The sequence below is a fragment of the Camellia sinensis genome, chromosome 12 (genome assembly GCF_055761805.1).
Source record: "Camellia sinensis isolate YWXY chromosome 12, ASM5576180v1, whole genome shotgun sequence".
Lineage (NCBI taxonomy): Eukaryota > Viridiplantae > Streptophyta > Magnoliopsida > Ericales > Theaceae > Camellia > Camellia sinensis.
This window is the reverse complement of record NC_138972.1, coordinates 163430362-163445991: the sequence shown is the minus strand read 5'-3', so window position 1 is coordinate 163445991 and position 15630 is coordinate 163430362. Positions and strand designations below refer to the sequence as shown.

The following is a 15630-nucleotide window of genomic DNA, read 5'->3' as shown; positions in this document are numbered from 1 at the left end:
TATTAGTAAAGATAAGAATACAACTACTCTGTTTTTTATTCCAAGCATAGGAAAAAAAATGCAAAACAATTTTTGAGCATTGATAGAAATTGAATAAATGAGGTCCAATTGCAAATAAAAATAGATTGAATATCTTCCAATGAAGCAGAAACAATATTGCAAAGATTAAAAAAAAAAACTAAAGAACGAAAGCAACCTCAGATAAACACCACCACAAATTTGAACATAATGGGCATGCTAGGGGACAGAAACAAAAGAAGATATTGCTTCTGTGAACATCCTGCAGAAAACGAGGACACAAAATTCTGTCCATGATTGATTAAAAGCATAGCTTCTAAGAAACATTCCGAATTCTGTCCTTATCACCACGAGAAGTTAAAATTAAATCATACAACTAGCACCAATATTCTCTCTAACTCTTGCTTTATAGTACCTTTAAATTTGAAAGTTTATTGTTTATACTTCTTCCCCTTCTGCGCATTTAAGCATGGTTTCAGTTGATTGTAGTCTTGAAGCCGAGAACTGTCAAATGAAGTGAAGCATTGAAGAAGTTAAGAGTTGAGAAGTTAACAAAATGATCATTTATTTACATTTCAGTTTGAATTTCTGTTGTAGCTATTCTTCATAATGGAAAGTAAAGCTGATTTTATCTTTTTCTTTCCACTATTGAAAATCTTTTTAAAAATAAATTGAAAACTTAAAGTTTGGGAACATAGGGAAATAGAACTCCACCACTGTTAAAAAGGAGAACTATTATTTTAAAGAGAAACAGAACTCCACTACTCTTTAGTTTATAACTAGTACAAAAGCAACATCAAGTGTAGAAAGAACTGGAACATAGACCCTCCTTATAGAAGATGAGCCAACCCTCAATTTTAATTTTTTTAAGTCCAGTGCTTCATGTGGAGAAATTATGGTATTAGGATATTTTATTTTTCTCCTTTTTGACATTGTAATTGTAACTCTAATTGAGACCCTTCAGATTTCAATATAATAATATTCTCCCTTACATACAAGGACACCTAGCTTTATTACCTAAAGAAGAATGTCAGGGTAGTATAACACATGACCCCCGTGGGTAGTATAACGCATGACCCCTGTGAAAGAAGCTCCTATTTTCTACAAAAATAGGGCACATCAATGAACATGGTTAAAAATTATCAATGTGCACTTTAGGTTGAAGATTTGGGAAAAAAATAAGAAAGCAAGATGCAAAAATGTTCTTGGTTGACTTTAAAATAGAGGAAATAAAAATAAAGGTCACTTTTTTTTTATATCGATCAAGATGTATCTGGTAGAAATGTTGCACTTAGAGGAGTCAAAAACAATTAGAAAAAGTAATCCACAAAGAAAAGCTAAGTCGTTATACAGGATCTAGGCCCCCAAAAAAAAAAGAAAAAAGAAAAAGATTCATCATAAAGAAAAAGCAAAAGCCCAGTTGTTCATTTGTTCTGCAAAAGGAAGGCATTCGAGGCTAGAAAGTGGTCCGTTAGCATTCTCAAGAACTCTCTGTCACTAACTCGCACCAAACCTCGCATCAATCATCATGTTTATAGCCTAGACTGTGGATCATGTGCCAAGAATTATGCCCCAAGAATAAATAAAGATAAGATTAGACAACTAACTACTAAGAATATCAACCAAAAATTGGGTTACATTAGATGCTCATTGCAAACAGCCTATAACACTCGTGCTATGAGGGGTTGTGTATTTTTTAATGCTCAGATTTACTGCAGGGATGTTTTACGGAGGCTGGAGGACCAAGGCGTTAGGCAGAATCACGTATTTCTGTGTTCTCTGTGTTTGATTTATTTTATTTATTGTTTTGTGGATTTGGAACATTTAATTATCACATAAGAACTCAAAAGACACACAAATGGCATGATATTTGTAGACAGGCGGCACCACACATGTGAGAAGGTATTCATTTTCAACTTTTTTCTTTTTCATACATTTAATGGATGTATTTTCTATGTTTTTCATCCTTAACAGAAATTTTTGAATACCATGAGTTGCTTGGATTATCAATTGTCACCTTCGAAAAAAAAAAAAAAATCAACATCTTGAGCAGATTAGAATGCCATCTTTATCCCTCAAAAAAATAATTGAACACCTTAGTTGTCGATGTGAGCTCATAACACCAAATATTGAATGCCCTTTTTATTTTTATGTCCAGTTAACCCTACTCAAAGTTTAGAATAAATTAGAATGGGTACTTAAAAAATTGGCAAAGCAATGATGATAGTATCATCTCAAATACAAATCCCATTTAACAAATTGCTCATTTTTAGATTTTGGATCATCTTATTTAAGATTTTTGGAATAAAAGATCCTATAAAATAAAAAATTTGAAGGAAAGTTCAAAAAAAAATGTTTGTAGACAATACAGAGAACGCATTTTGGTTCCATTAACAGAAGATATCACAATTTATATAACTCAAAAATTGGAAAAAAAAAAAACTAGAATAGAGAGAGAGAGAGAGAGAGCCATTTTGGTTCCATTAACAGAAGATATCACAATTTATATAACTCAAAAATTGCAAAAAAAAAAAAATAATAAAATAAAGTAGAGAGAGAGAGAGAGGCTCAGAAGAAAGGAAACTAGTAGAAAGTCTCCACTCCAAGGCATTCAATCAGAGACGACCGCACAGACCCGAAGTAAAGCAATATGGTGAGCCTGCACAAGCTTCACCACTAACATGAAACAAGTAGGCCTTATTGATTGAGCCAAAATCTACAAATGGGGTCCCTGCACCTAGTGAAACATAAGTGACATGAACTACACATTATATCACCAAAGGGCCAAAATAGACCTAAGAAAAGTATTCAAAATAATCTCCATTATAAAACAAACATATGCGAACCCTATGTTGAGATTAAAATGCATTAGAAAGCACCAAAATGTATGGTTGATAGCTAAAACAAAATCAAGTTATTAATGAATGTCAATAAACTAAATTTTATTGATAAAAGGGGCCTTAAAATCATGTGGCGTGATTTATAATAAGAAAAAGGCTCATACTTTCATCAAATTCATGTCAATGCAAACACCTCCATGAGGAGATAATGTATGACCCTCGAGTGATATGGCTCCACCATAGGGACCTGCTCATCAAATTAAACCAAAAAATAAATTATAAAAAAAATAAAAGAAAAGTTCAAATAAATAAGCCAGTTGTCAAAATTATTTATAGTGAATATGTATATGTTAAATAAAAACAACAATTATATTTGGTTCTTTTCTGCATTTCAAATTTGGATTTTCATGCCTAATGAATGGATACAAATAATTATCAATTTGAACAATCCAATAGCCCAAAACTCAAATGCGTAAAGGAAGAGTTACCCATTCACATTATATATTAGCAACTGAAAAACAATAAAAAACAATTAAAAGAAAAAGAGAAAAATCAGACAACCCTCAAAAGCAAGGAGCTCAGACCTTATACATGTTACAAGATTTGACTATCTTGGACGCTTCCTCTGCATTCCTGCACGCACAAACTACAGTTAAGGTGCATTTTGGAGAGAAAACTAGGATACACTACACAATGTACTACTGAGCAGACCACAAAAAAATGGAGAAAAGGACTACTAAAAAATAGCTTGATGAACCATCTTTACAATAGACAGTCTTATCCCGTATTTCATATTTGTGATAACAACCAAACTAGCACCAAGGACTGCATGTGTTAGTTCAATTTAGATGAAAATTCTATGTATATCATGAAATGTTGAAATAATAGCCTATGAATCAATAATGAACAAATTCAAGACACAAGTCAAATCTATGTCCACTATCAATAGCTAAAATAGGAACTGCATCATACATAGATTTTCTCAAGAGTAGATGAAAACAGAAGCGACATATCAATTATGAGCATTTAGTGAACAAATAAAATGTCGCGTTTCTTTTGAATGCACGAGCTCATGGTGTAAACTGGGACCAACACAACAAAAATGGAAAATAACGAAAATAAATACAAGTGCCAAATTATAAAAATTAACAAAATTATAGTTTCCAAGTTAAAAAAAGCCCAATCTCACCTTGGAAAAACTGCCACATCAGGGATATTCACTGCTTTGTGGAAGCTATTTTGTGGTTTCCCATGGAAGTACCTCTCATCAAAATCCATTGTCATGTTATCCTGCACAATGAAATGTGTCCATTCCCAATAGAATATTAAACATCTACTAAAGCACTTTATATTTCAATTCAAAAGTAATAATAATAATAATAATAATAATAATAATAATAATAATAATAATAATAATCAATGCTATTTTGATTGCTGAGGATTGTAGAAAATTACGAGAATAATCATTTGTGAAGTAAATATGGAAAATTCTCAATAGAATATGACAAAGTAAACAGACAATTCATCATTAGATTTACAAATTATCCACGAAAATCAAAACCTTTGTAACTAGCTCCCCTTAACACATAATTCATCATTAGATTACAGATTCTCAGCCACAAAATTGAAAAAGAAAATTCAGAAAAATCAAAACCCTTGTAACTAGCTTTCTTACATTTCATCAATTGAGATGAAGAATGAAGCTGAGAACAAATCACGGTTGTGCAACCAAGTATTTCAACACTAGGAAATTTCCTAACAGGGGCATTCTTCTGAGCCATCTTCCTTAGGAGGACTGGGATCAACTTAACAAATCTGACCAAATTTGTCAAAAGTAATTCATACCACAATGTTACATTAAAAAACAAAACTAGAAAAATAGAGAAAGATAAGTGAAATTCATCAACAACACATGCTTGAACTCAATAATGACAATAATAAATAAATAAATAATGAAAACCGAACTTTGTAGCAGTATTTTCAAATTACAAGAAGAAGAAGAAGAAGAAGAAGAAGAAGAAGAAGACACGTCGAAACTAACCTGTTAGGGCTGCAAGTCGAAGCTATGTTGAAGAAGAAGAAGAATCGAAGCTCTGTTCAAGAATAAAAGTCGCAACTTCTATTTACCCTAAACCGATTGATGTTGAACAACTTTAGGGCTATGAGAGAAAAACATAGATGGATATTAGATAGCTTCAAAGATTCATTTACCCAAAAAAAAAAAAGCTTCAAAGATTCAGAAAATAGTTTCAAAGATTCAGAAAATAGCTTCAAAGTGTTGAGGCATTGGCTTCAATTTCCTTATGCCTCATCACGAATTACCTCAAATTTGGACAAAGAGGACTTAGAAGAGGCATTGTGATACAAAGAATGATGTAATTACATACCTGACAATGGAAAAAAAGGAGGCCGATGGAAGTAATAGTAGCCGACGGAAGCACTGGTCGCTGACGAACTTCAGTCGATGATGGAGAAAATGGTTATGCTATTCTCCATATGTGTCTCTTCATTTTTATTTCTTTTAATTTTGATGGTGCTAGTGTTGTTTTGGATTTTTTTATTTTTTTTGGGGGTTAATTTGCCGCTAAATTTTTCATTTTAGCGCTCGAAATTTTTATTTTGGCATTATGGGCATTGATTTAGACCCCTGTAGAACACTCACCCCACAATCCCTCACACACATGGAGGTTGGGGATTGGGTGAGAAGAAAAAAAAAAGAAAAGGAAAAGTTAACCAATCAAAACTAAAGGGGTCAAGGGGGTTGACCCCCAAAGAGGGTCTCAACCTTTATTCTATTATTATTATGAGCCATGATAGAGACCTCCTCCAATCACCACCTCTATCACTCCATACACACGTGGCGGATGGTGATTGGAGGAGCAGGGAAAAAAAATGTAACCAATGAGAGAGAGAGAGGGGGTCAAAGGGGGTGGGGGAAAATGGGGCCTAAAACATTTTTGTATTATTATTATTATTTTCCTGATCATACCTTTCACGACAGCAATTGCGTGTCGTGGAAAGCATAATATTTTAAACGGCTGGCTTTTGTACGTCGTGGAAAGTGTAATTTTTAACGACAGACTTTTTGTGCGTCGTGAAATGTTCAATATTTTTATAGTTAATTTATTAACGGCATGCCATATGCATGTTATAAAAAGTTTTATTATTTACAACTAACATTGCATGCCTTAAAAAAGTCATTATTATTAGCATTCACGACCTACATAATAGACATGTCGTGGTTGAAAAATTATTTACGACATGCAAAAAAAACAAGCCGTAAAAGTGAGAAACCACGGCTTACATTTACTGTATGTCGTTGATGTGAAGCCGTAAAAACTCAGTTTTGTTGTAGTGGGTTAAAATATATATATATCTATATATAATCACACTTAATTAAAAAGTGACATAAAAAATAAATATTATCGCACTCAATTAAATTAAGTGTGATTAAAATATCAATATAATTTTTTTTATCACACTTCTAACAAAAGTGAGATATTTTCATTTATCAAAGTGTGATCTTTAACTATTTTTGTAATAGTGATATAATCACACTTTAATTAGAAGGTGTGATGAAAAAATATATAAATAATCACACTTTAATTAAAATGTGTGATTAAAAAAAATATATATAATCACACTTACTTAAAAAGTGTGATTAAAAAGTAGTAGTGTATATATAATCACACTTTAATTAAAAAGTGTGATTAAAAAATATATAAATAATCACACTTTAATTAGAATGTGTGATTCAAAAATATATATATAATCACACTTGTTTAAAAAGTTTGATTAAAAAGTAGTAGTGTATATATAATCACACTTTAATTAGAAGGTGTGATTAAAAAATATATATATAATCACACTTAATTGAAAAGTGACGTAAAAAATAAATATTATCACACTCAATCAAATTAAGTGTGATTAAAGTATCAATCTATTTTTTTTTTATCACACTTTCAATAAAAGTGAGATCTTTTTTTTTGTCAAAGTGTGATCTTTAACTATTTTTGTAGTAGTGAGGTGTATGTGGACGACATGATTGTCAAGTCCAAAGAAATAGAAGGCCACTACACCGCCTTGCAAAAGTTCTTTCAAAGGATCAGAGAATTTCGGTTGCGGCTAACTCCTCAGAAGTGTACGTTCGGTGTTACAGCGGGAAAAATGCTGGGATTTCTGATTACACAAAGGGGCATCGAAGTCGACCCTTCCAAAATCAAGGCCATCCTGGAAATGCCACCACCAAGGACTGAAAATGAGGTGTGAGGCTTTCTGGGTAAAGTGCAATTCATAAGACGGTTTATCTCAAAATTAACCTTGACTTGTGACCCACTTTTGGGTCTCCTGAGGAAAGGAAGGAAATTCCAATGGGACGGCCGATGCCAAGCTACTTTTGAATAGATCAAGGAATACTTACAGAACCCGCCTGCGTTGTCAACACCAGAGCCGGGGAGACCGTTGATATTGTATCTTTCGGTAACCCAAACCACAATGGGCTGCATGCTCGCGCAATAATCAGAGGATAAGGTGGAAAGCGCTGTCTACTATCTGAGCAAGAAGATGCTAGAGTATGAGACTCGCTACACACCGTTTGAAAAGGCTTGCTTACCTTGGTATGGGCTACCAGGAAGCTACGGCACTACCTGTTAGCTCACTCCGTAATGTTGGTTTCACGACTCGATCCCATCAAATATCTTCTCGAGAAACCGGCACTTACGGGTAAGCTAGCTCGTTGGTTGCTGTTGCTTTCCAAATTCGATCTAAAATATGTGACGCGCAAGTCAATCAAGGGAAGGGCAGTGGAAGAATTCTTAGGCTATCATCCAGTGGAAGGAGGTGAAGCAGTTGAATACTTATTCCCGGATGAAGCCATTTTGCACGTCGACGACGAGTATTGGATGATGTACTTTGACAGAGCGTCAAATCAGTACGGGTATGGGATAGGAGTGTTGCTGATAGCACCCGACAATTCTTGTATCCCTCTGACCTTCAAACTCTAGTTCAAAGTCTCGAACAACGAAGCAGAATATGAGGCATGCATTGCCGGTCTAGAAGCAGCCCTGGAACTAGGGGCAAGACGGTTGGACGTCATCGGGGACTCGAACCTTGTTGTGTCTCAAGCAAAAGGAGACTGGAAAGTCAAAGAAGAAAAGATGATGATGTATCACCGGACCTTGGACTTGTTAATTCCTCGGTTTGAAAAGCTAAACTTTGCTCATCTACTAAGAGAGAACAACAGGGTCGCAGATTCTTTAGCAACTCTATCTTCCATGATAGACATCCCGTTCGGAGTCCGGATGCGTCCCGTTATCATTGACCAGAAATTTCCGCCAACCTACGAGTCAATTGCTGCTATAGATGAGGTTTAAGACGAAAACCCCCGGTATTACGACATTTGGAATTTCTTGGAGAAGGAAGCATACCCGCCAGGGGTAAATACCAAAGATAAAAGGGCAATTAGAAGAATGGCCGTTTAGTTCATCATCTGTGGGGGTAAATTGTACAAGAGAGGTCATCTGGGAATGCATAAGCTGTGTGTTGAAGCCGAGGAATCGAAGCGACTGATGGAGGCCATCCATGGAGGAGAATGCGGTGCGCATATGAATGGAGTGATGCTAGCACGAAAAATCCTCAGACAAGGTTACTACTGGTCCACCATGGAGGAGGATTGTATCGGTTTTGTTCGGCGATGCCACAAATGCCAGATCGATGCAAATCGCATGAATATTCCGCCGTCGAAGCTGTACAATATGACTTCGCCATGGCCATTTTCAGTTTGGGGAATTGATGTGATCGGGGCTGTCACTCCGAAGGGATCGAATGGACATGAGTTCATCCTGGTCGCGATAGATTACTTTACAAAGTGGGTCGAGGCCTAATCATATGTGGTGTTGAATGCGTCGTACGTTGCAAAATTTATCAGAAACAACATCATCTGCCGCTACGGGGTCCCAAACGAGATTATTTCGGATAACGGTTCCCACTTCAAGAAGGAGGTGATTGACTTGTTAGAGAAATACAACGTGGCCTTTCATAAGTCATCCACATACCGGCCGCAAACCAACGGAGCGGTCGAGTTCGCCAATAAGAATATCAAACACATACTGCAGAAGATGGTGGAAACCTACCGGGATTGGCCAAATAAGCTGCCGTTTGCTCTGTGGGGCTACAGGACTTCAATTAGAACTTCTACCAGAGCGACTCTGTATTCATTGGTTTATGGAATGGAGGCCGTTCTACCTATCGAAATTAAGGTTCCGTCATTGCGAGTATTGGCTGAGTGTCAAACAGCCGAAGCAGATTGGCAGCCGAGTAGGTTTGAGGAACTCATGCTCTTTGATGAAAGAAGACTGAAAGCATTGTACTATGTTCAAAGTTATCAGCGTAGAATTGCCCGAGCTTTCAACAAGAAAGTCAAGTCCAGGGATCTAAAGGAATGAGATTTGGTGCTCAAGGACAACCAAGCTCCCATCCACGACCTAAGGGGCAAGTTCAGACCCAATTGGACTGGTCCCTACATCATCAAAGCTATCTGGTCAGGTGGAGCTGTGGTTCTAATGGATCTAGATGGCCTAGAGTTCTCCCAACCGATCAACATGGACAAGTTGAAGAAATATTATCCCTGAGAGGCTCGCTAGGCCGAAAACCCGAAAGGGCGACCTAGGCAAAAGTTAGAGCATTGAAAAAATTAGAAAATATAAAAAAACTGAACTGAGTTCGCAAGGTTGAAAACCCACAAAAGGGCGGCCTTGGCAAAAATTAGAGCGTAAAAGGAGAGTGAAAATACTTGAGTGAACCTAAGCCTGAACTACGTAAGGCTTGATTCCCATCTTTGGGATACGTAGGCAGCTTCATCCTGAAGTTCAGCCATAAACTTTTCCCCAATCAGCTTTGTCCATTTGATCATCTCGGTCATCTTTGTCTATTCAACATTCAAGAGTCCGGTTATGATGTCCGGTACAGTGTTATTCAGACTAGGGGCAACTTTGCGTTGCCATGCAGTGCTGCGGTACTATTTAGACTAGGGGCAACTTTCCAGTTGCTGGGATCCGGGGTTTGTGCATCTCAGTGACAGATCTCAGGCGTGTCCAGTTCTGATCCATATCGAAAATAGTTTTGAAAAGTTTTGATAAAAGTTGACTTTGTTCAAATTAATCGACCAAAACGGGAAATTTTCAGTACCATGACCTTCAAAGTTCATTGATTTCAATACAGAGTCCTCCTACTCTTGCATACAAATTGAAGTTGTTTTTTATTACATTCATTAAGAAAACTTGAAAGTACTAATAAAGCAATAAATCTGGGGCATAGATAAGTCAGGTGTTCCTGCGCCCCCTCCCAGAGCTGGTCGAAGCCTCTGATGCCAAGCTAGGCCCTTCACTACAACAAGTTGGGTCTTGAATGACGATTTTTTTTTGTCTCCAAAGAGCTAATTTCGTCACTATAGATATTTGTGATGAAATATTTTCCTCACTAGTTTCGTCATTGAATGTTTGTCACTAAAAACCACCGTGACGAAAACTAATTTCGTCACCAATGAAATTTCTTTAGTGACGAATTTTTTTGTCACCAATAAAACAACATTTTGTCGCCAAAAATTCTCATTTTCGTCACCAAATAGTTATTCAATACTATATTTATAATTTTAGTTGACAAATAAATTCGTCACGCATGTTAATCATTAATGAGAAAATAATTTCGTCACAATAAGATGTAAAATTGACCAAATTTTTCGTCTCCAAAAGTCAAATGGGTGACGAAATATATTTCGTGGCAAATATTTATATACGTGATGAAATTTTTAGTCACCAAACAACAAAATCAATGAAAACTTTCATATATAATCTGTAATAAATTTTGTCACAAAAAATATTTATTTGCGACGAATAATCACTGTCATAATAACAAGTACAAATGACGAAACAAATTCGTCACTAAATTTGTTCCATATTTTATATTTCAATTTAAATTATTATTTTACAAATATCCCTGCTTATATCCCAATATCCTTTTAAATGTATTAAGAATTCCACTAACTATTATACACCACTCCCCAAAAAAATTCACTAAACAATTTATATTATAAATCAAAATATATCCATCAAACAACTTTAATAATAATCCATTGAGTATAACAAAAAAACCATCAAAGTAAATCCCAAAATAAACTAACGTGGAGTCCACAAAAAAAAAATCAACACTCAATCTTGATTTGCAACTACAACTAAGTATCAATTCCATAAATAAATAAATTCAACACTTGATCTTGATTTGCAAGTATGCTTCCAAACGTCATCAAAAACCAATCTGCAAAGAAAATTAACAAGAAAAACATTAACATATTATCAGTTACACTGTATAGACCACTCTATCCATGTCAATACAAATTGTGTACACAATGAGTCTAGCTTGACAACCAGAAGTTCCTTTGTACATGGCAAGCTCCTATTAATCATATTACTAACTTAGAGCAACTCCAACACTACCTAGAAAAAATACCCAAAAAAATAATGTTGCTAGTACAGTCAAGGTTCTAAGAAGGAATTTTCAAGACTTAAGTAAAGGCAGTCACAAAATGCTGGCAGATTTTAAATGTCACCAAAAAAACTTATGTCACATATTATTGTTCATATTTTCTAATCATTCTCCGTAGCTAAGTATATTACTTCTATTTTCAGTTTCAGATTTGTGATTCATTGAAAATCAGAAAATGATACGTATAACATTTAAGGTTTATTGAAAAAAGTTCATTTCCATGCTGTAACTATATCCTATGTATTAGTGATAATCAATTTTCTCGTCTTACTAAATATAACAATAAAAATAATAATAGTAATCAATAAAGTATTTGTCAAAAAGTGTTAATAGTCCAATTGCTTATAGTTAGTAGCCAAGCAGAACTTTATTTTCCTATATGTGATAGACTATTACAAAATGAAGAAAAGTCCACTCATGATTGCTTAAAAACATTTTTCAAACTTGAGTTTTCAGCCAAAAAAGATTCTCCATCCAGAAAATAAAAGATTATAATGGTCTCCGGTAAACATGCAACATCTACTAAATATATCTAAATCATGTATAGAGAGAAAGATCAACAATTAATGCAACTATAGAAGTGACCAAAAGTATTTTGAAATGGAATTCCAATTGAGGCAACTATGACTTTCATAAACGAACCAGAATTCCAGAGAATATGAAGCCCTTAACTTCTTGGCTGAGATCTTCAGTGTGAGGATCTTCAAGAGTTACACCTGCATCTCCAACATCATATTGTTTAAGAATCTATTCCTAACTCAAATCAAAGAACTGAAACATTGTACCTATAGGAATAAGATAAGGACAATATAGATAAGTTAACAAATAACAAATCAAATTCACACATTCTGAAGTAAAATATCACAATTTAGAAACGCATAACTTTGCTGGAAAGGCATCAGAAGAAGAGTTGACTAGCACGGATCATTTTAAAGAGAAAAAGCAAAAGAAACACATTATCAGAGAAACAACAATAGGATATTAGGATAACTTTTTGGAATACGCATACTATCCATAATTCAGCGTCATAGAACTGATTAATAAAAACTACGAGGTATAGTGCATAATTTCAGCTTACAATTCATATTTCTATAAATGAAGTGGAAGACAGGTTTCAATGACACCATCTATGGAGTTTCATAACCAGAAGAGAATGAAACTTTGCATAGCTTTTAAAGTCAGTCAATTAACTTAGCAAAATAGCATGAGTTAAGCATGCTAACCTTTTTTTATTGCACTGTCATCCATAGCCTTGTATTCCACATTCTTCGGAGCAAGTTCTCACTACAACAAAATTGAATTTTTACGGCTTGCAATGCATGTCGTAAAAACTCTTTCACGACATGCACACAAATGCCGTTATATAAAAAGCAAATTAAAAGGAAAAACAAATTCAAAGTTCATTACATGAGTAAACTCAATATATGAACACATGATATCGCTAAAATGCCCACTTTAGTACTTGAAAAGCAAATTACAAGATCAGATAGCTAATTATATGTACAAATGAAAGCAAAAAGATTATGCACAACACAAGCTAGTCAAGTCTAATTCATTATTAGGGGCAGTAGAGAGAGCTAAAGAATCAATTAACTTGGCCAATACAGAAAGACCCTGTCCTAAAACCAATTGTAGCGATTCGAAGAGCAGATGTTGCAGCAGCAGTAGCAACAGGTGCAAGCACACATTTCAGAACAACTAAAAAGCACCCAGCTTTCTGCAAAGCCAGGGCAAACTCAACAACCTGCAGAAAAATAAATCCATCTTAAAAGGAAATCCCTTCTTCAAAGCTTGCAAACTTACGAATTTTTTTGAAAAATATATAAAAGTGGTAGGGTCATAACAGTTTTATGCACTCTGCATCACACAGCAAATTCAAAATTGACAAAAGCTACCCAAAATTGGGTGGTAACCACATGAAACTGTGATAATTGATCTTATATAGTGGCAAAAGCTACCCAAAAACAATCTGATAAGGCCGGTTAGATTTGGTTTGAACTTACTTGGTGAACCCAAATGGGTAAGAATATCTGAATAAAATGGCATTACTACATAAGGTTCATTGGCATAACTTTATCCAAAGTGATGTTCAGATCATTCACACCTATTGGAGTATAATCTGCCACAAATGACAACATCCAAGGGGTCATTTGGGAAATGGAGAGGTAAAGAAGTAGGCTCCTTGGAGGAGAGCTGCATTGCTTAGGTAGCTCAGCTAATTGATTAGGAAACTACAACTTACCTTGATCCTCATTTTTGTTATATTATTTTCACAGTAGCTACTTTATTTAAAAGGAAATACCTCTATGAATGAAAAAAAAAATACCTCAATGATTTTTATATTTGAAAAAAAAAATGCTTTTACATATTATATATATATATATATATATTTGGTGCCAAAGTACACACTGATGCTATTATATAATATTAATATGTGAATAGTCATCCCATATACACTGTAAAAATACTACTGAAATATAGGAAAACCAAAAGAATTTTGGAAAAATTTAGGGACCATGTCATTTACATTATAGAAATACTCCATAATAGAGGGTTATTGGATGAATTTTGGAGACCTTAGGCCATAAGTAGTTTCCTCACTGACTCTGACTGCAATTGTCTTAACCTGTAGCTAACATGTGGCTACTGTGAAGAATATCACAAGTTTAACACTACCTTATAACAACTTTGTAGTGTATATATACAATAATACCTCTGTAACATTTCAAAAACAAAAAAGGAAAATAATTGAAGTAGGTTGATTTCCATTATTTAGGGAGGAAAAACAGAACAGAAAGTCAAAAACAAACAAAAAACTAACCTTGGTATGAGGCCAAAGCTGGTCGGGAGAAACATGTATCGTGTATCCCTCTTTACCAGACTCCCACTCGACAACAAAGCAAACAAGTACCCCTGAACCAAAACTAAACTACAAACTCATGAGACCAACTGCCTCAATGCGAAAAGCCCTCCTCATCTATTCTGAAAAGTTGTCAAACGCCTCGAGAGCACTTTTTGCTCCAACTGCTGCTTTACTATTGGAGTTTGCATTGTCTTTTTCTAGTTTCTCATCTGGTCTTACTCCAAGCAGTTTTCGCATTCCAAGTGCAAACATTCTAGCATTGGAGAGCCTTTGGATATCTGCCACTAACTTCTTGATGCTATCTGCCTCCACAAAATGATAACTCAAAACAACACCTTCCGGATCATAACAGATATGAGAATCTACATCAGACGTATTGGCAATACGAACACCAGAACCCTATGGAGTACTATTGCTTCCATTCTAAATTTCCCATAAGTCCCTGAAGTGCTGGTCATTTATTTTGACATCTCAATACATGCATCCAGGTAGACCAAGTCGCAGGCATATGTGTTGCCATGTATTGCCTTTTGTAAATGGGAGTCGGAACCATAAATTTGAGGATGCATTTCTTAGACCCACTTCTTCAACATATGAAATGTCAAGTGCATCCATCTGGCTAGAGTGTCGAGCATGCTTGATACAAAGTGAGCAATACCTGACCACATGAAGAAGAGCTGAAACATATATGCTAGAGGGTGCATTTCCTTTATTTGCTTCAGCAAATAGACTTGCATAACTATAACCTTCAGTTTTGCCAATCATCTTCAATGAAATGAGTGCCTGTGGTGAAATCTGACAACTGAATCCTGAATCCATGATTTTTTTTCTCTTACTAAATCCTGACTGGAGCTCTAAACATTAAAGTGATGGAATCAAATTCAACATATCTGAAATTGTACACTTTCTTGATCTTCTATCATGTCTAGTAACAGCATCAAGATTTGAGCTAGGACCAACAGCAAAATCTAGTGCTTCGGTTGAAAGGAACACATTTATCACAAATACAATTAACTACAAAAATACTATTTAATGGAAATTTATAAGTCGCAGCTAATACAGATAAAATCAAAGTAACTTACATATGATAGTTGTAGCCTAAGGGCTAGATCCAGAAACTTTAAAAGATCCAATTGCTGAGGTTCTAGGCCTGTTAGGTTTTACAATTGGTGCAGAAACTCGGGGGCTAGTCAGTCTTGGTGGGGAAGACAAATTCATTGTGGCACAAGAATCAGCAGAATGTGGAGATATAAAAGAAGCCAAATCCTAGTTAGATTTTGAAGCAAACAGTTTTTCAAAGTTGTGCACCTTTCTAAGCCAGAAGGTGGTGAACTTACAGAGCTAGACTGCATGATGCCCTTCAAATTGCTT

General features: G+C 35.1%; 2 long non-coding RNA genes and 1 pseudogene across 4 annotated transcripts; all 3 read right to left on the bottom strand.

The window, feature by feature from the left end:
* Positions 1 to 2518: 2518 nt before the first annotated feature.
* On the bottom strand, positions 2519 to 5710 carry LOC145804318 (uncharacterized). Of its 3 annotated transcripts, none has more exons than XR_014345955.1 (5): positions 5246 to 5709; positions 4900 to 5017; positions 4534 to 4673; positions 4048 to 4148; positions 2519 to 2755 (listed from the first exon to the last, which is right to left on the bottom strand). It is a non-coding gene; the product is annotated as an uncharacterized LOC145804318 (long non-coding RNA). The 3 variants fall into 3 exon arrangements; XR_014345956.1 differs by having other exon boundaries at positions 2519 to 2677; positions 5246 to 5708; XR_014345957.1 differs by lacking the exon at positions 2519 to 2755 and adding an exon at positions 3443 to 3491 and having other exon boundaries at positions 5246 to 5710.
* Positions 5711 to 11056: 5346 nt separating this feature from the next.
* LOC145804317 (uncharacterized) lies at positions 11057 to 13010 on the bottom strand. The gene is made up of 3 exons (XR_014345954.1): positions 12620 to 13010; positions 12039 to 12112; positions 11057 to 11168 (listed from the first exon to the last, which is right to left on the bottom strand). It is a non-coding gene; the product is annotated as an uncharacterized LOC145804317 (long non-coding RNA).
* Positions 13011 to 13727: 717 nt separating this feature from the next.
* LOC145804027 (mediator of RNA polymerase II transcription subunit 14 pseudogene) lies at positions 13728 to 15240 on the bottom strand (annotated as a pseudogene).
* Between the last annotated feature and the right edge of the window lie 390 nt (positions 15241 to 15630).